Source organism: Emydura macquarii, unplaced genomic scaffold, assembly GCF_026122565.2.
Source record: "Emydura macquarii macquarii isolate MOO-44397 ecotype Brisbane River unplaced genomic scaffold, CSIRO-AGI_Emac_v2 contig_1263, whole genome shotgun sequence".
Classification (NCBI taxonomy): Eukaryota; Metazoa; Chordata; order Testudines; family Chelidae; genus Emydura; species Emydura macquarii.
Genome location: NW_027131400.1, coordinates 10,209,810 through 10,235,008, shown reverse-complemented (window position 1 = coordinate 10,235,008; position 25,199 = coordinate 10,209,810). Strand labels below are relative to the sequence as shown.

At 41.3% G+C, this 25,199-nt stretch overlaps 1 long non-coding RNA gene across 1 annotated transcript; it reads left to right on the top strand.

Annotated features, from left to right (window-relative positions):
- The first annotated feature begins 6,227 nt into the window (after positions 1 to 6,227).
- Positions 6,228 to 17,685, top strand: LOC137154680 (uncharacterized). Its single transcript, XR_010920281.1, has 3 exons — positions 6,228 to 6,547; positions 14,577 to 14,765; positions 16,182 to 17,685. It is a non-coding gene; the product is annotated as an uncharacterized lncRNA (long non-coding RNA).
- The last annotated feature ends 7,514 nt before the right edge of the window (positions 17,686 to 25,199 follow it).

The following is a 25,199-nucleotide window of genomic DNA, read 5'->3' as shown; positions in this document are numbered from 1 at the left end:
TAGACCACGTAGCTGAAGTCTGACAGTTCACCCCAGGACAATCCTTGATTATGAAGCAATGTCAGAGTCAAAATCCAGGTCCCTGGTGTGCAGGGTAGTGCCTTTAAGTGGTGCCTGAGGTAATATACAGACTTTATATAAGTATATAAGTACTTCCTCTTGCCTTTCTCCACCCTCTGAATGAAATACCTTTTCGGTAAAATACATTTTCAAGGAATTCCATTTTGATTTGGGAGACTATCAAATGCAGGTAATATATTTGTAGATTTAAGCAAATTAAAATATAAGACTATCTATGTTATGATAGGCAAATGCTCCTGACTTAAATAACACCGTACAGCCCTCCCACCCCTACTACAGAAGAACAACTAATGAAAGGTAAACAGTCATGTTAAAGTCAATGGTCCCTATTAAGGAAGTGATTCACCTTCAAAGACTTCAAAAGATATGAGTATTTTGGAGACAGAAGGCTGTACAGCTTTTACATGAATACACATCATTCCTGCAGCATATGGTTAGAATATAAAAATGTTAATGAGATGATTGCTATCTATAATAGATGGGGATAAATACAGCTGCCATGAGGCAATAATAGGACAACATATCCCCCAAAAAACATTTTTTTTTGAATTTGTAATATGCTGTTTCCATTCTTCTCATTCTTTAGACTAAAAGCAGGTATTTTGCGGATAATAAGGCTTTCCTGAACTCATAGGTCAGATACTGAGGGACTCTATAGCCATTGCATGCCAAGTGTTCAAAGCAGTGGCAAGATGCCATTATTCACTCCACAGCAAAATGAAACCTTGCGTTTACTTTACTAAGGCAGGCCATCTGTGTATCATTAAGTAGATTTTAATACAATGCTGAAGAGCAGTTTCAATTTTACACATGCCTGCAAGGGTATCAGTGCTGCCTGTGGGAGGTGACAGGGCTACCAGCAACTCTCCTCCCCCAAATGCTTGCTACTATTCACAGAGGCAACCAAAGCATTTGACAAATATGAATATATTTTAGCCTCACAATGCCACTATGAAGTAGGTATCACAATCTCCATATCACAGATGAGGAAACTGAGGCATAGAGCCATTATGTGACTAGCACAAATTCACATCAGAAATCTGTGGTGAAGCAAGGGCAAAACCCAGTCTCCTGACTCCAACCCTATGATTCAGCCACAATACCTTCCTTCTTCTGGTATCGTCTTTTTTCCATTAAGCAAATATTGATTGCCCTCCCCTGCTTCAAAATGGAATAGAAATTAACATGGCTCTTTTTGGTTACTTCATTATTTGTGGATCCCGTGGGAATAGTATTTATTAGTTACCTGTCTTTGTTTATCCAGTAGGGGCATAGAGAATGTTTTTATTTGTTTATTTTTTATATGTGTTGAGTGGCTATTAAAAATGTTTCTGTGTGACAAAATCAAAGCTTTTTTCTTTAAATATTTAACATCAGGCAGACATTCTAGCCTCCAATGTTTGAAAAAAAGACAGAACACTCAATACACTGCAGAAGGAACAGGACTGGTACACTCAGAGATTTTGTTACTTGTTTATTTGAGTATGGTGCAATGCTTCTTATGATAATTCTCTTTTTAGATTGTGATAGTGATCACAATGTGTTAGGCGCTTTCCAAACACACATGAGAAGACACAGTTCCTGCCTAAAAAAATATTTTCGAAATCAACATAATATCTGATTTGAAGTTCTCATAATGCCTTGAAGTAAAGAATGGGGAGCATCCAGAGGAAGATAGGAAAGATACAAGGGAGTCTCTGTAATGAGAGCTGGAGGTGACACAGAGCTTACTGGAGAATTATTAATATATCTAGTATTAGCACTGAAAAATCAGCATTCTACTTACAGAATATGTACAATCAAAGGATATGGGACATTCCTCAACATATTTTGCTAATTTTGAAGATTGAGCCAAAATTACAGAAGTATATCCAATAACAGACCCAAAGGTTATCATCTAAAGTGTTCTTTGCAAGACCACATGGTCAAGTAGATATTGGATGGAAGTCAAGAGAGCTGGATTCTATTCTCTTGATTTACTATGTGATGTGAAAGAAGTCACTTAACCACCCTATGCCTCGGTTTCCCCATCTGTAAAATGGGAGAACTAATACATATTCACCTTTTGTGTGAAGCATTTTGATATCTACAGAGGAAAAGTGTTAAGAACACAGATCCAAAGCCTTCTGAAATCAATGGAAGGCCCCTGATTCTGCTCTCTTTATCTGCTGACTGACTCGGCAATTTGCCCCATTGATTTCAGTGAGACTACAGAAGGAGTAATAAAGTACTTGACATAAATAAGTGTACAAAATCTATTTCTAAATTATTATTATCATTGCCATTATATAAGACTGCGGCAAATTCCATTTGAATTTACAAAATAGCAATACAATATATGCATGTCTATTTTGTCTGATTATTTGTAATGTTTTACAAGATCAAGGTGAAAACTTAGATGGTAGAAAAGAAAAAACCCAGCATGTTTTCTTAACACCAAAGAACAAACACTGACAGAAACAAGCTTTTTTAAAAAAATCTTTCTTCTCTGAAGATAGATGAAAAAGATTAGGAGTAACTATGTCTCATTAGCAGTAAACATAGTCTGTGGCAATCCATACTAATTTGAGATTGTATTTTCTAAGAAAATATTAGGCACCAAAGGTATCTAGTTACACTATTTTCCAAATTTATTAAAAAGTGTTTAATTTTTGTTCAGGCTAATAAATGAAGTTACACTGACTTTTCTATAGAATTCTCAAACCTTTCATTGTGAAGTATAAGGTGAGAGATGGTTGTAAGACGAATGACAGTTCTGTTCATTATTCAACAAACACCACAACAAATGAAAGGTGTATTTTCAGAACACATTTCATTTTCTTTTTCCTGAGATTATACAGCCTCTTTTTGCTAAAAGACATATTTTTTGATTAAGATAATATTTTTTCCTAATCAATATATTTTTTTTAACCTCTCGGTTATTACTTCCTCAAAGGTGCTTTTTATTTTATTTTGTTCCCTAAATTGGTCTATGTAGTTTATGAGAAATCTGCAGAACAGACATACACTATTGTTTACATTACATTTTTCTTGTGTTATTTACTGTGGTTGGACAATGTTTGTCTTCAGCATGCTTTACAATTAGGCATCAAGCACTTGGAAATAAGGAAATAAGCTATTGGCAAAATAGAATCACTGCACCATGGACTAATGGTTAAAGCAAAAGACTACGAGCCATTCTGCTCCTCCTGCCTGTGCCACAGATTTCCTGTATAATCTTGTGCAAGTCACTTATCCTCCTTGTGTCTCAGCTCCCTCATCTGTGAAAAGGAGCTAATAACAAAATATCACTTAACTATCTTTCTCAATTACTTTGAGGTCCTCAAATGAATGGCCTATATAACCACTAAATATTTTTATATAAAAATTCCCTGGTGATAGAAAATAAATTGGCTGCTCAGATTTCTCACCTTTCTCTTTCTTTTAGTACAGCAGATCTGCAGAAATTCTAAATAATTATTTCCATACAAGTATTATCTATCCTAGTGACTCTTCCAAACCCATCCTTCAGCCCTTCCAAGCTTTAGAGCGCACTACAGAAGAAATTCTGTAATCCTTAAGGGAGCAAAAATCCTACTGAGTTGAAGAGGAACTTTGCCAGTGAAAGAACTATAGGACTTGGCCCTGTAATGTCTCTTTTGGAACACCCCCCCTTCATCTTTCATACTGGTCATTCAGTCCTGAATGTATACCCTTTAATCAGCTAGAAACTATACATCAAAATAGAGCCTTTGATGTTTTATTATTTCTTGTGCTCTGGCCAATACAGAATGATGAACACTGTGTTTGAAATCGCTGATGCTGCTGAAAAAACATACTACAAAATATCTCTTGCTATCTTTGTACTTGATTACCAAGCTAAAGGCAAGACTTTATAATAAATGGGAAACCATGATCACTTCCTTTGGTATGTCTGTCATCTATCTTGTTAAGAAAAACTTGAACAACTTTTACACTCTTGAGGATCATAATTCCATCGAACTTGTAAAACTTTTAGTTCTCTCTCACATTTGGATAATCTGCTATCAAAGTTCTCCACAAATCCCCCAGCTTTTCAATGTGTGCATTTCTTTTTTCTCTGATAAGCTCTCTTCTATTATTTCTTTGTATCCCTGCTATAAACCTGGTATAAACTCATGTAAAAAAAAAAAACAAAAGCCTTGTTCTGATCTCACACTATTTTCTATCCACATGTGTTACACTGCACCCATCACCATTCCTAAACGGGGCTCACTTCCTTAATGTCATTAGTCATTTCTGATTTACCTTAGTGATATTGAAATTAGAATTGGGCCCATTTTCTTCCTTTCTTTTTAAAATGTAATTATTTACAAATATTTGAAACTTTCTAAAAGTAAAAGGTAGTAACTGCATTTAGAATTTATACAACTTAAAGATGTTTTTGTGTTTGTATAAATAATATACGCTTAAGAAAAGTGATTGGCAGGTTTCGAATAGTGAGATCTAACTTAAGCAGAGTACAAAGAGAAGTTTCCAGCATTGGTGAGAGGGATTCAAGACACAAAGCCTGAATCCTGATTCAAACTTTTCCAAAATTTGGAGACATTCAGATTTGGGATTTTGGTTCAGCCCTCAATTAACAGAGGGACCTGCCTGGAAGTTTGGCTCAGGTTTCAGAGCTAAACTATTCCAAAGTCTGGCGTTTGTTTGTATCTAAGATTTTTATATGGGCTCATCTCTAAGACCACGAAGTCATTGGAGCCATCAATTTCAATGGATGTTGGGTCAGGCCACAAGGTAGTATAACCATCAACCACATTCATAATGCAAATGATTGTGTGCCCCTCCTCCTGCCCCTTTAAGGATGCTTAATTATTTAAAACTCGGACAAATGGCTAGGGAGTGAGAAAGTCTTTTTAAAATTCATCTCAGGGTGTGCTGGGGTGTCCACCCTACACAGGATTGACAGGGATTAAGGTGGCCAGGCAGGCCAATTAACTCCACAACTGCACCTGAAGGAGGAACTGGGGAGCAGGGAGTTGAATGAAACAGGCTCACCTGGGCAGGAACGGGGGAGAAGCCTATAAAACCAGGTATCTGGCAACAGACTGCCGCTGCAACAGGCTAGCCACTCTCTGGGAAGAGGGAGAAGTGTTTAAGAGGGACTGCTGGTTTAAGTAGGAGAGCAGTTGCTCCCTGGGAAGAGGGTTTTGGAGCTGGTATACCCAGAGAAAGCAAGAGAGTTGGGTGTGGTAGAAAGCAATACAGGGAAGGAGCAGGGAGGGCTGAGAGAGGAAAGCCCAGAACGGCTCAACTGAGGATCCCTGGAGAAGAGGGCAGGCCTGGGTTGCCCTGCCAGCCACTGAGGGAGTGGCACCACGGGGGCAGTCAGAGGGAAGACTACTCAGGAATGCTAGGGGGAAGGGACTTTGCTACCCTGGAAGGGGGAAGGCTCTGTGACCTAGTTTAAGGGCCAAGTCACGAGGAGGACACTGTGGTTCCTGGGACAAGAGAGGAGCTGCAGACCTGTGTGCGAGATGGAGTGACGTTGTGCAAACCCCAGAAGGAGGCATTTACCACGAGAGCTAATCGCCAGAGTGACCAGGAGGAGGCAACAGCCCAGCGGTGAGCGGTGCACCCTGTGATACAGGGACAGAATGAATTCATCAGCACAGTTATGGTATCATTCGTAGCCATGGCACGATAAACAAGTCACTGGATCACCAATGGGCAAAGGCGGATTACGTGCTCCAAATTCAGGAAATGACAGTCTTCCCCAATCTCCCTGTGTTTCTGAATATGGATAAGCTCGCATATGATTGAGAAAAAGCCATAGCTCCAGGCTTCCACAATGGTCCGTCATGTCTACGTTACTTGTTGTGATACACAGCATGGCGACCTACTGAAGTGCTGGCAGAGATAGATAAGCAGTTCAGAGTTAATAGCTTATAAACTAAGGCTCTGAACCTGTAATGAACACTACACATGAAGACCATTTTAGCCTTATTGAAATTAATGGGACTCTGCATGGGCTCAGAAGTCTATACTGGAGCTCCTTCCAGAACTGAAGTCTTAAGAGACCAAATTTTCTCATCTCTCTCAAGGCAACTCCTTTGTTGTCACTGCCTAAGAGAGGTATCCTATCTATTTCAGCCATTCCAGTTTCTGGCAGTGAAAGAAAGATTGAGGTTCTGAGCCCATGTTTAGTAACGGTCAAATCCACCAGTGCCACCACTCTACTCTATGTTGGATACCAGCGGTTCCACCCGTCTCAGCAGCCAGAGTTCCTTAGAGTATAAGGGAACCTTAAAAGCGCCTCTTTTTCCCATGCTAGGCAGAGTGGTGTCGAAGATGCTATGGTAGCTCTGTGCCTCCCAAAGATCCCTCCTATGCTGGAGGAATCCTCTGCTGACTGCTTATCAGGCTTTAATGCTGGTTTACACTGCAGGGACATTGCAAAGCAGCTCCTATGCACCAGGCAATGAAGGCCACACAATTAAAAAACGTAAGTAAAGATAAAATTATACCCATCATAAAAACTAGCAGTCTCATAAGATAAACAAGATTTTTCTCCTGTCTGATGTTGGAAAGAATTTTTATAATGGTAATACTCCTTTCTCCTACCATGTATCTGTCTCCTTTAAGCTCTTTGAGGCAGTGACTATCTCTCACTACATGTATGTACAGTGCTTAGCACAACAGAGCTCTGATCTCCATCAGAGCCTCTCTCTAGCGTATGTATGCTGGTGGATGGGTTTACCAGCCAGGGAATGGAAATAATGCTCCAAGCATTAGCTCTTTCAAGGCCCTTTCCAGAGGGCTTTCTTTATTATACACAAAATGGTTCTAAAGGAAAAAACACTGGGCAATACTCTCCAGCCTAATGCCAGCCAGACAGTTTGGAAGAAGGAACACCTTCACCGTAGACCCCCCATTTGCCCTTCCTTTTAAGTGCCTGTATCTTGCCAAAAGGTAGTACTGTAGTAATAATAATAATAATAATTAATTAATAATTTAATAATGAATTAATTAGTCATTTACTTTTTCTCCCTCCAAGGCATCCTGTTTACGCTGTTTCTGTTATTTAGATTTACTCTTTGGAACAGAATTGTCAGTATTTAGTTTCTTGTAAAGCCAGGCTCACATTGCTGTAGCTTACCTAATATTTAATAACAATAAATAGTGAACACAACTGTCACTCAGAGTAAAAAGCTTCCAAACAAGAGCAGCAGTACTTCCTCCAGCTTGGAAATATGTGGGACACAGGCATCAAGTTTAGCATCTATGGTGTTCTTCTAAAATCTTTCTTCCAAGCGAAACTGTGTGACGCACCTTCCAAGGTAAAGTTCAACTGCAGGAAATCTCCAGCTGACAGAGGTATATGAGATAATTGATAGAGGCACTCGCTAGAGAATGAGAGGCTGCAATGAGTGAACACTAACCTACAGCTTTTCCCTCTGAAGCACTAACACAGGAAGCTTCTGCAGTCATTTAGGCTTCTGAGAAATTGTGTGGTGTGTGCGTCTTTGTGGTGCATTAACCAAGACTGACCAATGAAGATCTATATCAAGGGCCTGCTCTCATGATATGCTGAGCTGTTAAGGGCCATCAGCACCTCACAGGAGTAGGTCCCAAAAGAAGATTCTCTACACTTGAAAATTTACTGAAATATCTATTTTGGAATACTTACTCCAGTATAAACCCCACGTAGACACTCTTATTCTGGAATAAGAGTACCCTTTTTCTAATTTAACTTAATCCATTTAGATTCACTCTATCATTTTGGTGGGGAGGGGGTGTTATAGAAGCAGGGATGAAAATCTGAGAAGCCCTTGAGGATCAATCTTGGGCCTCTGCTGACAGATGAGCACAACCACCACCCTGTTTCCCCATCACACGTTGGGCCACATCTTTTCCCCCTTGCTGAAGTAAATGGTATTCTGCTAGTTTAAGTTAGACAAGAAAGATTTGGATTTTTCTTTGGGCATGATCTAAAGTTCACTGACTGGAAAGACTCTGATCCACTTGTATGGGCTTTGGACTGGGCCCTTTGTTACTAGATGGCATGATATTGAGTTTGTCATGTGAGTAGAACAGGTTGATTTGGTTTGTTTTTAACCAAATTCAAGCAGACGTTACAGACATATTTAACTGTTTTCAATTAGTGTGTCAATCTTTACCATTCTGTTACTATCCTTGGTTTGCTTAAATTAGGTGAACTTTGAGAATTAATAAATAATATTAACTTCCCTATTTTATTTTTATGATCTACAGTTTAAAGCCCAATGCACAGAAGCCCTAATATTTACCAGCAACAGATTTTTAAATTGTACATTCTGTTAATTTTTTTTTCTGGGCTTGTATTTACCACTTTGGTCCTTTGATAATTTAGAAAAGGGAAAAGGAAAAATTCTTAGGATGTCTCCACTTAGATACCTAGATAATAAGGCACTCAAACTCAGTGGACAGAAGCAGCAAAAATTCTGCTTCTAAAAAAATACTGAAAATACGAAAGTCACATTTATTATGAAAACAGCAAATATAGTCACTAGAAACTAGAACTCTCTTAGATCAAAAGATGGCTATTGTCCACAGGACAGGAAGAGTCATACTTCTTCTTTTGAAGTGGCAATACAAAAACTTTCTAGCAGTTTACAATTTGACTTCAGACATCCTCTTTATAATCCTCTTTCCCTCTGGGCATACCATATTAAATGCAAAATTGGTGCACTGCAGATAATGGTGACTTCTACAACTTTTAGCCAAATGCCAGAGTTAAAAAAGTCTAAAATAATTCTGAATCTTGCTGTTGAACTGTTACAGATAGGGAAAGTAGAAATGTGAGACGTGCCAGTCTGTGTTTGCAGTAGAGAAAATATTTAAATTCCAATCTACTGTGCTTTGGATTAACAAAAATAATTACTTTATGTTACAAGACTAGCAGCCTATTCCCTTTAAAAATCCTGAAAAATATAAACTCAGAGCAAGTCATTAAAAAGAGTGAATGAATGAATAAATAAATAAAACAAACCTCACATACAACACACGTCACATCCTGCACACCTGACTGAAGTGAGTAATCTTTACTCATCCTGGCAAGTGTTGAAGGACCAGGTTCTAACTGTTTCATTTAAATCTTATTTTTAATTTCAATCATACTTTTGTCTTTTGAACTTTTTTTAGATGGCTTTCTGGCCATCACAGCATACTTGGTGATAGGCAAAAAAAAAAAAAGAAAAATGTTCTTTGAAAGTTACTTAACTTTACAGTTCACTTTTCATGCTACATGGTGCCCAGTAGGGACTTTACTATGGCTATTGACTTTACATGGAAGGCGTTCAGATATTACAGTAGTGGTTGTCAGGATAAAAACATAAGATTATTTTAGTGTCTTGCTTTGGTGTGAAGTCAGCTTTGTCTTTTTGGTGTTAATAAAATCCGTCGCTGGCCACTGGCATTACTACTGAAGTTTTAGGACCTGTGGGTTAAACTTCAAACCATATAGGATTATCAGCACCATCTCTCACTTTGGATGTCTCAAACAATAACAAAACCAAACAGCTGCTGCTTCATTCAAAACACTTTAGGGAAATCCACTGAGTTGCTGGTATAGTAACTTTAGAAATGATCATGTAATTAGTTCTTCTTTTTCCTCAAGTGGCGGGTCATCATTTTTAAAATGACCAGCAAAACATTCAGTAAATAGCTCACATCTTCATGTGGTTCAAATGACGCAAATCTTCCCTGGTTCAAAGAGGGCAATGTAGTGCCTTTTAAAGCGCTTCACTACTAAAATGAAAAACCAGCATAGCCCTCTGAAATTTTTCTGAACCCTAGTAGAGTTCATTTAATCTAAAGCAGAATTCCATGGCTGTTGTGTTGGAAAGCCAATCATTAGCTGCCTGTCACTCAGTGGAGTGGTGGTAATAGTGATGTCACCATTGATTACAAATTCTTTTTCAGAAACAACTGATTCACCCACAACAAATCTGCTAATCATTTGTGAATGAACAGGTGCATGTTTCTGTTCAAAATCTGAATACATATAACTGATTGATGAAAATGGGTGCTCAGCATCTCATAGGATTGGATCCGTAATTAGAAAATCAACAAAGTTAATATTGGGATTCTAAGAAAGAGAACAGGATAATTTCTATCCCGACTTTAACAGATAGAAATATGTTTTATAATTTTCTGTGCTGAGTAAAACATAATAATAAAACAGCTACTAGACTTTTAAGGGTGAAGCATCAAAAGTATTTGCCAAACTTAAGTTTTCAAAAATCATGAGTTGGGCCCCAAAACATCATGAGACTGACTTAAAAATCATAATTAAAGAAATACATATTGGGTTTTTTTATTTGCCTTCTGGATGTTAAGTCTTTAGGTTTCACTTGGGTCACATTTTCAAGCTTTTCTCTGCAACCATGAGGACTAGAAAGTAACTTTTTTTTTTTCAAATGAAAGATGAGAATTTCATGTAACAAGATGATCTATGAGATGGAAAACCCACTTATTTTTAAACCCTTGGTAAAATCATTAGTTACCCCACCTCTGCTTCCCCTCCCCTTCCCACAGATACTCTCTCTATATATGGCACATATATGTTGTAGGATTTTTTCCGTAAACCTTGTCAACCTGTCTTCTACCACTCCTAGAAGTATTCTTCACAGAGAAGCTAACATAAATATTAATTATGTCATAGATATTTGTAAAATAATAGATAGTCTGTACTTAATTAAAATAAAGGCTTGGAGTCAGATTTTCCGCTGTGTCGTAGCTCTAATTGGCACAAAAGAAGGGAGGGTCATCAGGCAGCCGGTTAAAATTCCCTGACCCTGAGGGTTAGTCTGTGCTATCCCTGACATAAATTAGAGCAGCTACCCACCGCTGTGAATTACGTCACTGGTGTATGATTCCTAAGAGACCATACTCCAGCTAAGTATAGGTGTTGCATAGCTGAGCCAGCTGTATGATCCACACTTCCCCAGAAGCCACTTCATGCCAACGGCATGTTTGTGGAACTCTGCAGCTGTGGAGGGGATGACCTATGAAGGAGTGGAGCTGGGAATTTCTTTTCTGCATAGCATCAGCCCCTCAGCATCAGGCAGGTGGTGGAATTTGCTGCAGGTAAAGCTTGGAATGACTCCCCTTCTGTTCTTTTTTTACCCTTCAGAGAGATTGGGGGGTGGGGATAGTGCCAGGTACCAGGGAGATGGCCAGTGGCAGCATAGCTACCTTAGTGGCATCTCCTGTTTCCAGTCACGTGTCACAGAAGAATGTGGATCCACCATTTAAAAAATACATAGCTATCTAGCTATCCTTAGGTCTCAGCAATGTGAGTATAAAGTGGGTGGAGAAGGCTGTCAAGTCAAAATGGCAACATTCACCACCTTTGCATTCTCTTTGTGCAGATGTAAATGACTGCACAAGATGTAGGGCAATGAAGAAACTTTCAGAAAGGTCTGTGCTCCAGGAGATTTGTGTGCTGGCTTGCAGTTTCCATTCCTAACAGCTTTTCATTTATTTTATAAATTTTAATGTAACATGCCAGTGGATTAGAAAGGTCAATGGGAGTGATTGTCCCCTTTATTCACCCTGCCATGGTAGAGAGGACTGGTTACAGCACTCCCTCCAGTCCATTGTGACCTTCTCCTAACAGCCATTGCAATGCTGTTTTCACAGGGAGGTCTACTCTGGCAGCAGAGGTTCATATATGCTGTTACATCTATCTTTTATTTATTGCAGTTTGTTCTCTCCTTACGCAAGCGTATAAGTTTGGAGTAGATCACTGGGAGGAGTTCCCACGGGGTGAACTAGGGAAACCTCTAGACCTCACAACTCTTTCCCCAAAATAGCTACGGCTGAGGTTACTGGAGCAACCTGACTGGAGTCTGAGTGTTTCGGTCCTCTCCTGCCACTGCCCTGCTCCCTGCAGCTGGACCCACCCACTGGTTCCTGAAAATTCCTCTCCCCCACTCGAAATAGGGAACAAAAGCAGTCTTCACATCCCCTTGAGAACATCATCAACTTAACTCTGATGCTTAGACATGGAACGTTTCCCCCTCATTTGCTGTATTGCCACTGGATGATATTTCCCCTTCATCTCTGCACCTTGCTCAGCAGCACAACCCTTCAGTTGCCCAGCCTCACATTCCTTGCTATATTGTTTCTCAGCCTCCCTCCCTCTCTCCTCTATCTCCTTTTCTAACTCCTCCTCTTCCATTTTCTTTACCACTTACTGACTCCAATCTGCTTTTTCTCCTCTCCCACTTTAACTCAGAGCTTCCCCCACCAAAAAAAACCCCACTAAAACTAAATGCGTGTTATAAATAAAACAAAAAAGCAAATATGACAAAAATGCATCCAGCTAACATGACATGCTGATGACTACCCTGATCACATGACTTGTTGTTATGTCCTTTTCCCCCCACCCTTATTCTGTTTCTTGTCTCTTTCGATGGTGGGCTCTGTGGGTCAGGGATTGTATCTTACTATGCTTCTACAGCATATAATACAATAGAGATGCAATTCTAAATGGGCCTTTGGGTACAACTATAATACAAATGCCATAGTAAATAATAATAACAATCTTGCTTTGAATGAATGATAGCATGTATGGATTCCACAGCTTTCAAGGCTCCACTGATTTTTTTCACTTATGGTATGTCTACACTGCAGTTAAAAACCTGTGGCTGGCCCTTGACAACTGACTTAGGCTAAGGGGCTTGAACATCTACACTACAATTAAACAGCCACTTAGCTGAAGCCCCACGAATCCAAGTGAGCTATCACGGTCCAACCACAGGTTTTTAACTGCAGTGTAAACATACTCTTAGTAGGGTGACCAGATAGCAAGTGAAAAAAATTAGGACAGGGGATGGGGATAATGGGTATATAAGGAAAAAGCTCCAAATATCGTGATTGTTCCTATAAAATCCGGACATGTGGTCACTCTAACCCTTAGTGTCCTCTACTGGCCAATTAATGTAGTTTTTACTAGGTTCTTGCACTTCTAACTAGGGGTATATCTACACTGTGGAGTGAAATCAATTGAATTTAAACAACCTTCACCCGCCGAGCTGCAGAATTTAAATGATCGTGATCACACCACACTCATTGCATCGGGAGACGGCGTCCCCACCATCCGTACTTATGTTGGCAATCAAAGCAGTGCACCGTGGGTAGCTATCCCACAGTGCATCTACCCGCAAGGGTGTTTGGGAAGGTTTTCGTCCTCCCATGATGCAACGTCCTCCCTCCCTTCATCCCTTCTTGTCCCAGTCCAAACAAACAGACGATCACCTTTTTGTGCCATTTTTTCAAACCCTTCAATCTCTACCATGTGCACACCATTGCCTGAGAGGATCGGAGCCCATTCAGCCCTGCACTATCATTGTGAGCATCATAAACGACTTATTCTATAGTATTTTCAGGGACGACACAGGAGTTGCAGTGCTGAAAATTGCAATGTTACTGAGGCTGTCTTGGTACAAGCCATAGAACAAAACAATTCCCATTTGCTGATATGCCAGTGGAGATGCATACTTTATGTGGTCGACGGAAGCCGCATTCTGTCGACCTACATTGTCAGTGTAGACTAGGCCTAGATCTTCCAGGACAGCTGTGAATTTTGTTGAGTCCTGTAGTCAGGTATGCAGAGGTTTCAGGTAGATTTCCATAATCTGAACTTCTGGAGTAGAGTAGGAAGATCACTTGTCACTAAATATGATTGAAAAATGGAAAAAATTGACAATTTTTCATTGAAATTGCAAACTTTTTGAAGTGAGGGAAGCAAATTAGAGGGAGTAGGCAACTATCCAGGAAGAGAGCACAGATCTGTATTAGGATAAGAGGGAAATCAGGGAAGGTTGGGAAGGAGGGATGGTAGCAGGGCTTCTTTGGACTAGCAATATGAAACAGTATCCAGACTTCTCCTTCTCCTACTGCTTCATTGATGGGGTACTAGACCCCTAATGTTCAGGCCTAGTGAACCTACTCACTCTATATTTCTAATGTAAGTTCTTCTGGATGGTAGAAATTGGTAGGCCACTAGTATATTACAAGTACAAGAGAAGTATATTAAAATGAACTGGGAATTAGTTTTCTATTAGGTTTGGGTGGAGCACAGATTTGAGAGCCCAAACACTAGCTAAACTAGTGGATGTCTTGGCATCCATGCTAAAAGACCCTGGTTCTTTTTTATACTAAAGCTGCTTTACACTGGTCTGTCAGGGCAAAAATGCCTTTACCTGCATGTATGTTACATTTGTGTCCTCTTTAAAGCCTCTTTCTACTGGCAGAGTGGTATAAAGGGATCTTGAGTGTAAATAAGAACAAAGCCCCATGTGTTTATGTTTATAGTGCGATCAACCATCTTACTATGTAGAAGATTTATTTTAAAAAAATGAAAAAACCCTTTAACTTTAAATGTTTTGTTTTGCTGGGGCATGTATAAAGAAAAGCATGAATTTGCTTTGCCGGATAGTATCAATGTCTATGTTGTATAACCCACTTGTTTTCTAAACTCACAGATGGCCACACACACCTATATAATAGGACTAGATTAAACCCAATAAGAGATTTGGCGACTGATCCTGCATTATTTACATTCCCAAAATTTCCACTGGTGCACAAGAAATGAAGAATTGGGCCCTGCTTTCTAGTTTTGATAGTTTGTAATGGGAAATCCATTTTGATGCATTTGAACAATGGAACAACAAGTAAGCCATTAGCAGAATATTTATCTTGGAGTTATTTTTGTTTTTATTGCTAATACGGACGTTTTTTATTCAATCAGAAAAAATAAAATTGCACAGTAATCACGTAGATATATGTGTGTACATATTTGTGTGTGTGCATGTACATATACGTATTATTAAAATCCACTTGGTCTAATTGTATTCTTATTTGTTATACATTTGTACTGCTATCTACTGCCTAGAGTGAAATTGATATGATGTAGTGTAGGACTTTCTATTTGATTACCAAATCTCATTCAAGCAGAGTCAGGTCACAAACCTCCAATGGACAGAGATATGTGTGAGTTTTCAATCAAATCTTTGACAGAAATTAATTTGAGGCTAACATTTTCCTCTGAGATGTTTTTCTTGTCTGCTTGTGCACAAAACACTAGCCTTTTCCTTCTGGCACCTCTTAAAGAGGCCCCTGATTTTAAGGAAATAGCTTTTCCCTTGTTGAATAGTAATAGGGGTTGATTTTATATAGGACAACATCTTTGAAACTTTCAGTATCCCACCAGCGAAAACACTTCAATCTAAAAAGGTTAGAGCTGTAACATTAATTTAAAAAAAAATAAAAAATTTGAAGGCATTTATCTTGTGGCTGCATTCTGCTTCAGTCACTTTATTTTATTTCTATAACATCATATGGTTACCAATGTGCAATTGCTATTGTTTTGTCTGATGTATCTATAGTAGATGCTTATTGAACTGGAGCAGAACAAGGATAAAGTATCAGAGGTTTGGGACTGAAGTGTGTGAAGCTTTGGTAAGAGGTGGGGATATGTGGTGAAACTTCAGTTATATAGATCCACGGCTAGCCCAAAGGCCTGCGTAAGGGTAGCACAGAGGTGGCCAGCGGTGGTTATGGAGAGCCTGCATTGGTTGCCTGTTCCAGACGGAGATTCAGTTTCTCCCAACCACTGCAGAGGATCTTCTGTTTACTCAGGTTGAGTGAAGTGAACAAAGACTTGGCTCTTAATAAACAGTAATGACCCAGCAGACCAGTAGATCACTAGTGTACAGTATTTCTGTTGAAAAGATGGAAATGTATTTGGCTTGATTCTACAGTCTTTACTCAGTGGGGCTGGAGGGGAGGGTCCTATTCATCCCTGTGCTCAGGATGACACAGGGTCTGCAGGGAAGGTGGTAAATTGGCTTTGTGCCTCCCTTATTCTAGGGTTCCTGGAGGCTGGATAGTGTTGTGTCACTACTTTGCTCCCGCCCCCCAAAGAATCTTCCAACAAGTTAAAATTAATATTCTTGGTATTTATAATTTAAAAGTAAAGCAAAGAAACAAACCTTCCCCTCCTCCATATTAATAGTCTTAATGGCTATTTTCATTCATCACAAAGGAGCAGTGAAGACCACAAATGCTTTTTTTTTTCTCCTTTGCAGTTTGTCAGAAGCTGCCCTCAGACTTATGCAGAAGAAGGAAATAAACATCAGTTTCAGCATCTAATCAGCCAGTATCTGCAATCCTCCAAAATGTGTTGCTGTCCAGAGTCACATCCCATTTGTTTGGGTGACAGCAAAAGGGGTGGTACTTTGGCCAAAAGGAAGCATTTCTAGCAACTGTAAAGCTCTTCCTTCAGTAAGCATAAGTTACTACAGACCTACACACTCTTTAGGCAACCTACTACCCTTGAACTGTGATGGCACTCCCACTAATATTAATGGAGTTGAATGCATGGACTGTAGAAAATAAATTATGCTTAAAGGGACACTGTCAAGTAGTTTGGGTCCTAAATCTGGGGGGAAGGGTTTTGGGGGTTTTGTTTACAAAGTGTGTACAAAGCCTAATATAAACAGACATGATTTTATGGAGTAATGGAATTAAAATAGTTATTGTATGAATTTTATCATTCAGTTACTGCAGAGTTGTGTATGGGAACCCGAAAGTGATTAGAAATATAGGTGACACTGACCAGCCTACTTTTGTTGCCCATGAAGTGGACAAATGAAGTGAGAACCAATAGCAGAAACAGTGAGAATCAATTCTGATTGTTAAAAGTCTTTCTGTTTTATTCACTGTGATGGTTAGTAACACAAGAAGAGAAAAATGATTTTAACACACAATTTTTAAACCTGACAATATCCTTTTAAAAGCACAGTCCTGCAATCCTTATTCTCATAAATCGCTCCATTCATGCAGGTGAAACTACTTGTAGTAACAGGGGATTCCCAGGACAAGGATTCTGGGTCCTATAACCAGGGACTAGATAATACATTAATATGTGACACATACAGTATTGGTAGTTTTCATTTTGACAATTAATCTAAGTATAATTTAGTCCAGATCGTATTATAAGATGTCCGATTTAAATGTCCACAGTAGATTTGGTTTTGTCTCGATTCACTGATGGCCTCACAAAAAACAAAACAAAGTTGATTCAAAATGCTACCCACATGTTAGAGAAATGTAGACCTATTCTCAGTTAATGCAAATCAACATCATTTCATTGATTTCAATAGCATTATGCTGATTTACAAATGCTGCTGAATTGGCCCTTAATTCTTTCCTCTTATGCACTATTAATTGTATCTGACTTATATAATTAAATATATTCCATTGAGGCAAAAAAGCTTTTGTAATTTTGCTTTGTTTTCTCCAGATATGGCTATTTTTTCCATAGCAGTCTCTGTTGAACAGTTTGTCTCCAGTTCACCAGCTAAGTCCATTCTGTTCCTGAGTGTTGGTAAACAGAGGAGTGTTCCACTGTAATCCGGCAATCCATATTGAACTCTTCTTCACTGCTTTTCCATTATGCCATTATTTGGGTTCTTTTCATGGCTGCTGGCATCTCTTCATCTAATACAGCTTACCTCTCACTGGAGGCTCATTAGTGTCTATGTCAAGAAAATGTGTAAAGTCTTCCTCATTTAAGACCGATAGATGCAAACAGGCAAAGAACAGAAGCCAAGAGCAAGCTGTAGCATTTCACTATCACAGTAATACATCTAATTGTAATTGACAGGGTAATTAAAACCTAAAGATATCCCAGCAAAGCAACTTGGATAACTATGATTGTCCCATGAAAGTGGCACGTCACATATTTTGTATAATAAGATTAAATTAGTTCTCTGCATTTTGTCTCACTTAAGCAGCTGTCCCAATTATCAGCATCCTGTTAAGTTTGCTTTGACTATATCAAGATGAAGAATATTTTTAATTTATTTTATTTAACTGTTTTAGAGTAGTCTCCTCACCCCAGACCAGAGCCGTGGAGACCAAGCTGCTTGGGGACACTGGGTCCCAGCGACTCACCCACACATACAGGCCACACCATTCACCATCTCTCATTCCTCAGATCTTTTGAGTGCTAGCTTTCCCTGGAGGCATCCACATCAGCCGCACAGTTTCATGCCCCTCTTTCCTCTCCTGGATCCTGGCCTGCCCCCACTCTCCGTTCCTGTCTCTCCCCACCCCAGCTCCTGCCCTTGTCCCTATCCTCCCCTGCTATTCTCCATGGACCCCTGCTCCCATCCTGCACCCCCTCCCTAGCTCCTGTTCCTATCCTCATCCTCTCTGCTCCTGTCCCTCCTCACCCTCATTGCTACCTGGGCAGCAGCACAACTGAGAGGCTCTCTGCTCTCAGTTCTGGTCCTGGGCACCACAGAGTAGGTTGACGCAGCATTCTGGAGTGAGCCTTCTGGCCCAGGTTGACAGGCTTGAGCTAACGGGACTCACACTAGCACTCTAAACGTGGCTGTGTAGATAGTGCTTTGGAGTTGCAGCTGGGGCTCTGAAACCATCCCTCCTCCCAGCCTTTAGACTCCAGCCCCTAAGCAGTTGTGTCCGTGGGTCTCCAGTGCCCGGGGGCCAAGCCTGCATTTACACCCCCTGCGCAGGGCAGGAGGGGTTCCAACACCACCCCCCCAGCTGCCCCGGGGAGGAGGAGGGTCCATACTTTGGGGGGGGCATGAGGCCTGGGGTGCTGCAAATGTAGGCTTGGCTCTGCCGCCTTCCCAGCACTTACCTGCCGCGCAGCACCCGCCTCTCCTGCTCAAGCCCCGCAGTCTGGCGCTGGCTCGGACGAGGGCAGCTTCACCCCCCGGGTCTGGGGGTTGCACCGGCCTGGCCCTTCATGACATGCGGGTGGGGGTGTGGGAGCAAGAGCAGCTTCCCCTCAGCCTCCTGTGCCCCCTGCTCATTGTGGAGGGCCAGTTCCGTGCCCTGCACTTACCCACTGCTTCAGCTCCGCAGCCTGGTGCCAGCCCTTAACGACGCACAGGGGATGGGGGGCACTGGAGGGGCTGGTGCAGGCTGGTGCCCGGGGGCCTGGCCCCCCTCGGTACGCCACTGCCCCCAAGCTGCAACTTCAAAGCGCTGTCTTGACAGCTATTTTTAAAGTACTATTGCTGCCCCTGCCAGCCCAAGCGTGTTGACCTGGGCTGGGAGGCTTGCTCCTGCTCGCTCTAAAATGCTGTGTAGACATATGCACAGTGGGCCTCTGGCAGCCAGGGAGCAATTGCAGGGAAGTCCTGCTCAGCCCTGGACCATGCTCACTCACTCTGTTGGGGTGAGGCATGTACAGTTCAGTTGCAGTAGGAGTCGTGAAGACATGGAGCATATTCAGGGCAAATGGAATCTTCAGAGAGTGTAGCTGTGAAATCCGAACCAATGTCTACTGAACACGTGCCAACTGCATGTGGCTGGGTCTGCTCTATTTGCCGCTCAGTGGTGCCTCCTTGTGACTCATCTGGGGATTTAGCTCTGCCTGCTGGTCTGACACCTCTTGCTGCAGTTACTCAGTCTGTCATTCCACTCACATATTGCATGGCTTCTCATGCCTTTCCAGGGTATCATCAAAGTCTGCTTCCAACCGTTCCTAAGTGGGCTATCCCTACTGTGTCACCCGAGCAGTGTCTTGTAGGGAAACCCAGGCCCACCCTCTACACCGTTTCCTACTCTGTCCTTACAACTTCATGCCCTTCCTTTTTGTATCCAGGATTATGACTGCAGGTTTTCTCCCAACAGCCTATCAATTTCCACCCTTTATAGAGCCCGTGTAGTTCCCCTGCAAGTTGGATGTCACCAGCATTTAGATCCTAGCACTCCCTGCTTTTCCTCCAGCTGCAGTCTAAAGTTAATTGGCCTAATTCACCCCGTCAGGCCTATGTGAGGTGGACAGTTTTCTGAAGGTGTATAATTTAGCCAAATTTTCATAGGGGTGGTAAAAGGCACATCTCTGGCATCACACCAAATTTTAATTCTTTGCTCCAAGGCATGGAGTACTGAAGCAACTGAACAAAACAGCTGTAATAGTTTTAACACTGACAAAACATTGTTTTTCCCTTTGAGCTGCTTTTTCCCTAAGCTAATTCTTAGTAAAGGTTGAACTGTTTTAGCTGAAACTTTAAACAAAAACTCATCTTGAAGCAGAAACCTGACACAGAAAACTTCAGCCCAAAGCTTCCAGTCTGGCTAAATGATAAGCAATTGAAAGCAGGGTCTTAGAATGAAAAATGTTAGACAACCTTCACTATAGGCATTGCTATCAGCTCTGCTTATAATAACCTAATGAAACATCTTGCTATGTGCAAAGGTAGATAACATACAGGGTTACCCCATTGACAAATGATACCAAAACAAACAATGAGTGATATTACATAACTGATATTTAAATTATGTTAACATGTTTCCATAGCTTTACTCTAACCTGTCACCTACTCAGACCTGAGGTTGCATAATACAGAGTGGATATTTAGCAGGATATAAAGTGCATGAGCACACTATATGAGTTGACTGTCAAGCACTTGTCTCTGTGAGATAACCCACTGTAATGTCATGAGTAGCCTATTTGTACCTACTTGTGGTGTATCTTTTTGTATGACTGGTAAAACATGCTGACCTGCTGCTTGAGGGACTTGGTGAATATTAATGGGCATTGTTGCCTTCACTACACACACTTTTTTCCTCTGTGGATGCTTTCAGTATTTCTCCAATATGCTGTGTATACACAATATGCTGTGTATACACATTGTGTATATACAATGCACCTGCATACTGTTCAGCATACCTTAGCATTGTGCACTGAGAGGAATGGATATGAGAGGGGAATCAAATGAATATGGAGTGAACATCAGTCAAGCACACTTTGAAACCACTCCACTTTCCCTATACGCGCACTGATATTATCACAACATTATTTCCATTAAGGGAAAATTGGAGAGAGATATCTGTACTTGATTGTCATTACTGTTTTCATTATCAGTAGAAGAATTCCAAACCCCTCCCATGTTTTTGCAAGAATCCAGGATGGGAATTGTTTATATAAAATGTATTACAGTAAATGTTAGTCGGGTGATTATACCAGTCACAAATTAATATATATAAGAATAGTATCCTGGAATCCCCCTTTGGCATCCTTCAGTCTCAAGAGACCATGGGTATGCACCCCTGACAGGTAGAAAATTTACTCAGTTTGTTTTATGGCAGCCATTACTGTGGCTGAAGAGACCCATTCAAGAGAGACAATCTTTGCTGCATTTGTCACATTTAAAGATGGTGTTTCGACCCTTTGGGCTCTGGCTTCTGTGAGCTCTTTTCTCCTCTGCTAAGCTGGATGGCTTCCTCTCATTGCTATGGAGCCTTTATTGAGCTCTTGTTTCCAAAGACTGTGGTACTGAGAGTGATCTTCCCAGCTATCCATATCCATTTCTTTGAGGTCTCGCTTGCACGCATCCTTGAAATGCAGTTTTGGGCACCTTTTAGATTTTTCCCCAGATGCAAATTCGCCATAGAGGATGTCCCTTGGGATCACCCATCATTCATTTGGCACACGTGCCCAAGCCAGCGTAGGCGTCTCTGTTTAAGGAGTGTTTGCATGCTGGGTATACCGGACCGCTTGAGCACCTCAGTGTTGGTGACTCTGTCTTTCCAGGAGATTCCAAAAATTCGATAAAGACAACGCATATGAAAGCTATTGAGCCTTTTTTCCTGATGAGAGTATAAAGTCCATGTCTCACTCCCATAAAAAGAGTACTGATAACATATGCATGATACACACAAATCTTTGTGTGTTCTGTCACTTTGTTGTTTTGCCATACCCTTTTGCTCAGTTTAAATATTGTTATGGCAGCTTTTCCCATGCAGCTATTGAGTTCCTTTTCAAGTGAAAGGTTGACTGTGATAGTAGACCTCAAGTATGTGAATTAATTCACCACTTCAAGTTCATAATTATTGATGTTAAAGGAAGGTGCTTCTTCAACTCCTTGGCACATTGTTAGTCTTTTTTAGGCTTATAGTAAGCCCAAAGTCTTTGGAAAAACTGTTCATGAGGTTTTGGAGATGGGCTTTTATGTGTTTTCACTGCTGCATCATCAGCAAAAAGGAGATGTTGGATAAGGGCCTCTCGAGTCTTGGTTTTAGATCTAAGTCTTGCTAGATTGAACAACTTTCTGTCAGATCTTGTGTGCAAGTAGATTCCCTCAGTTGAGGAACCAAAAGCTTGTTTCAGTAGCAAGGAGAAGAAGATACTACACAAAGTTGGGGCAAGTACACGACCTTGCTTGAACCCGCTATTAATTTGGAAAGTCTTAGAGACTGAGACATTGTACTGGACTGTGCCGTACATGTTTTCATGGAACGACCGAATCATGCTTAAGAGCTTGGGGGACATCCAATGTTTTTTAGAAGCACAAATAGTCTGCCTCTACTGACAAGGTCAAAAGCTTTTGTGAGATCAATAAAGGCTACGTAAAGAGGCCTTTTTTGTTCTCTGCATTTTTCCTGTAGTTGTCTAGCAAGAAGATCATGTCAATAGTAGATCTTTTGGCTCTGAAGCCACACTATGATTCAGGATAAATTCTGTCTGCCAGGATCTGAAGTCTATTCAGGACAACTTGGGTAAAAGGTTCTCCCATGAGAAGGGAAATGCCATGATAGTTGTTACAGTCACTCCTTTCACCCTTGTTTTTGTAGAGTGTGATGATGATGGCATCTCTCATTTCGTGTAATACTTTTCTTCTTTCCAGCACAGACAGAGAAAGTCATAAAGGTGTTGCAGTAGGATAGCTTTTCCGCATTTTATGACCTCTGATGGTGTGCAGCCTTTTCTGGGGGCCTTTCCATTGGGAAGGCCATCTATGGCAAAGCTAAGCTCCTTGACAGCTGGTTCATCGTCATCTGGGAATCATTATTTGATAGGAATCACTTCTTGTTTGTTCAGATGTGGGCTGAATCGTTTGAATCCTGTTGTTTCAGCCAAGTATTGTTCATCCCTCACACAATGCAAATCATAATTTCTTTTGTGGTCTATATTACTTCCAGTAAAGAAAGAGCTAAAAAGATCATGGTCCCGAAAACCACAAGAAGAAAGAAGAAAGTCAAGGCTAGGCCACACCTTTATTAAGTAACACATCTGGGAACAGTGACATCCAATGTAGATCATCCTTCTCTTATAATATGTTCCACATGGTGGAAGGCTGCTGTCAGACCCCCTCACCCAGATAACCTGGTCCCAGCACTTTTGTTTGGATCCCGTTTCCCTCTCCTCAAGTAAGAGGGTGAGGAAGAAGGGTTTGTGTCCTCACTGTACCAGGCTTCTGGAGTCCCACCACCAGCCCTCACCTTCTTCAGGGGATACCTTCTCCTAATCTGTTTCCAATTGCAGTTTATCAGGGAACTGAATGCCTAATTCAGTGAGTACCCGCCTTGCGCACCTGCCAAGTTGTGAAAAAATTAGTTTTATATCCTAATGTACCCAGGGGTCTGGTCTGCTGAGAGGAAGGCAAACTAACTCACCCTGTCCAGGCCAGTCTGATAATGAGGGAAAAATTCCTTCCTGGTCCCCAAAAGGCTACTAGAATGATGCTCATGGCAAAGCCCAAAAAACCCAAAGAGGGAATGTGGATTTTCTTTCCAGTGCCTTCCCCTAGGTTTATACTGCACCCTTCTGTCCAACCAATCCACAGAGCCCCCTCCTCCCTTCCTTGAGCCAATGAGGAGGCTGAGTTCCCACAAGGAGGTAGGGGCAGGACAGGGCAGGGCAAATTGGGCAGGACAATCCCAAAATGCAGCGTTCAAGTCCTGGTCCCAGGCTGAATGACTCCGGGACAGCATTCGTCCAGGATTTTGTGCAGCACCCAAGGCTCAGGGGAAGCATCAGCCTCTTCTCAGTATGGGGGCTGAGGTGGGCCTTAGCCCCACATTGCCACGATGCCTCGCCCCTGCTTCTCCTATTCCTCCTGAGCCCTCGCCGTTTGGCTGGGCTAGATGCCAGAGCCGGGCTGTGGTAACAGCCACTCAGGGAGCCCGGACCACTGTGGTGAGCCCTGGACCCTCCACCTGCCCTGGACAGCGCTCCCCAAGGGGCAGGGACACGGGTTGGGGGCTGCTCTCAGGCCCCTGAGCTCTCCGCCCAGGGCAGGTGGAGGGTCCAGGGCTTCCTACAGCAGCCTGGGCTCTTACCACAGCCTGGCTCTGGCTTCCATCCTGGCCAGGAGGTGGGGCCTGAGGGGAAGAGGAGAAGTGGGGCTTCTGCATATGTCCCACTTTTGCCTTTTGAAAAGATGGGCACCCTACAGGGAGGGATGGGTTTACAATACTTAAAGTGTTTTCTCTCCCTTGCTGTTGCAGACAGCCCCCATCCCACCTCTATGGCTGGTCAGGGAGGGGCACTGTAGATTAATCAGGAAAAAACAAATAGGACTGTGAAAAGCAGAATGAGACACAGAGAAGTGGCACTAAAAAAGAGAGTCCCAAATCCATGAAAAATACTATGTGTACCAAATTGACATATATAGATAGATAGATAGATAGATTCTACTCTCAGTTAGCCCATGTAAATCTGAAGCTACTTCACAGAATTAGAGTAACTTTTTAAATCAGAGCAGAATTTGGCCCATAGGGAAAACCCAGCTCCCAGCTACATCTACAAATACGGATCAATGGAAATCAGAAAACAAACTATAAGTTCTACTGCCAAGGCTGCATAGAGATCTGTTTTCCTTTAAAAATGCAGAACTGGACCCCGTGTGTTTAACCTATTAGCACTGATGAGTAAAGGGCCAGTGTCCTAATGGTAGCATAGCTTGTTCTGACAATGTTGTGCTCCATAGTGGCAGATAGAGGGAAAATAGTCCCTCTAGTGTACTGTTGCTGTAAGAAGCACAAGATATCTATGTTGATTCTCCAAGGAGAACTGCTGTAAGAAGTTCTGAGTTAGCATTTCAGTAGAGGCTTAAAGAGACTTCAGTGAAACTAGACAACCTTTCAATCTATTTATCTATCAGAGGACTCGCAGCTCCCATTTCAAGGCAGGGCAAAAAAACAATAATACATTTTGAACAGAAGAAGTGAATTTGTCTCTAAAGCATTTTAATCATTAAAAAATATTAAATGGCACTCTGCTGTATCTTTTTAATTTGTATTTTCCTCTTCCAAAACATCTGTTCACCTGGATGAAGGTA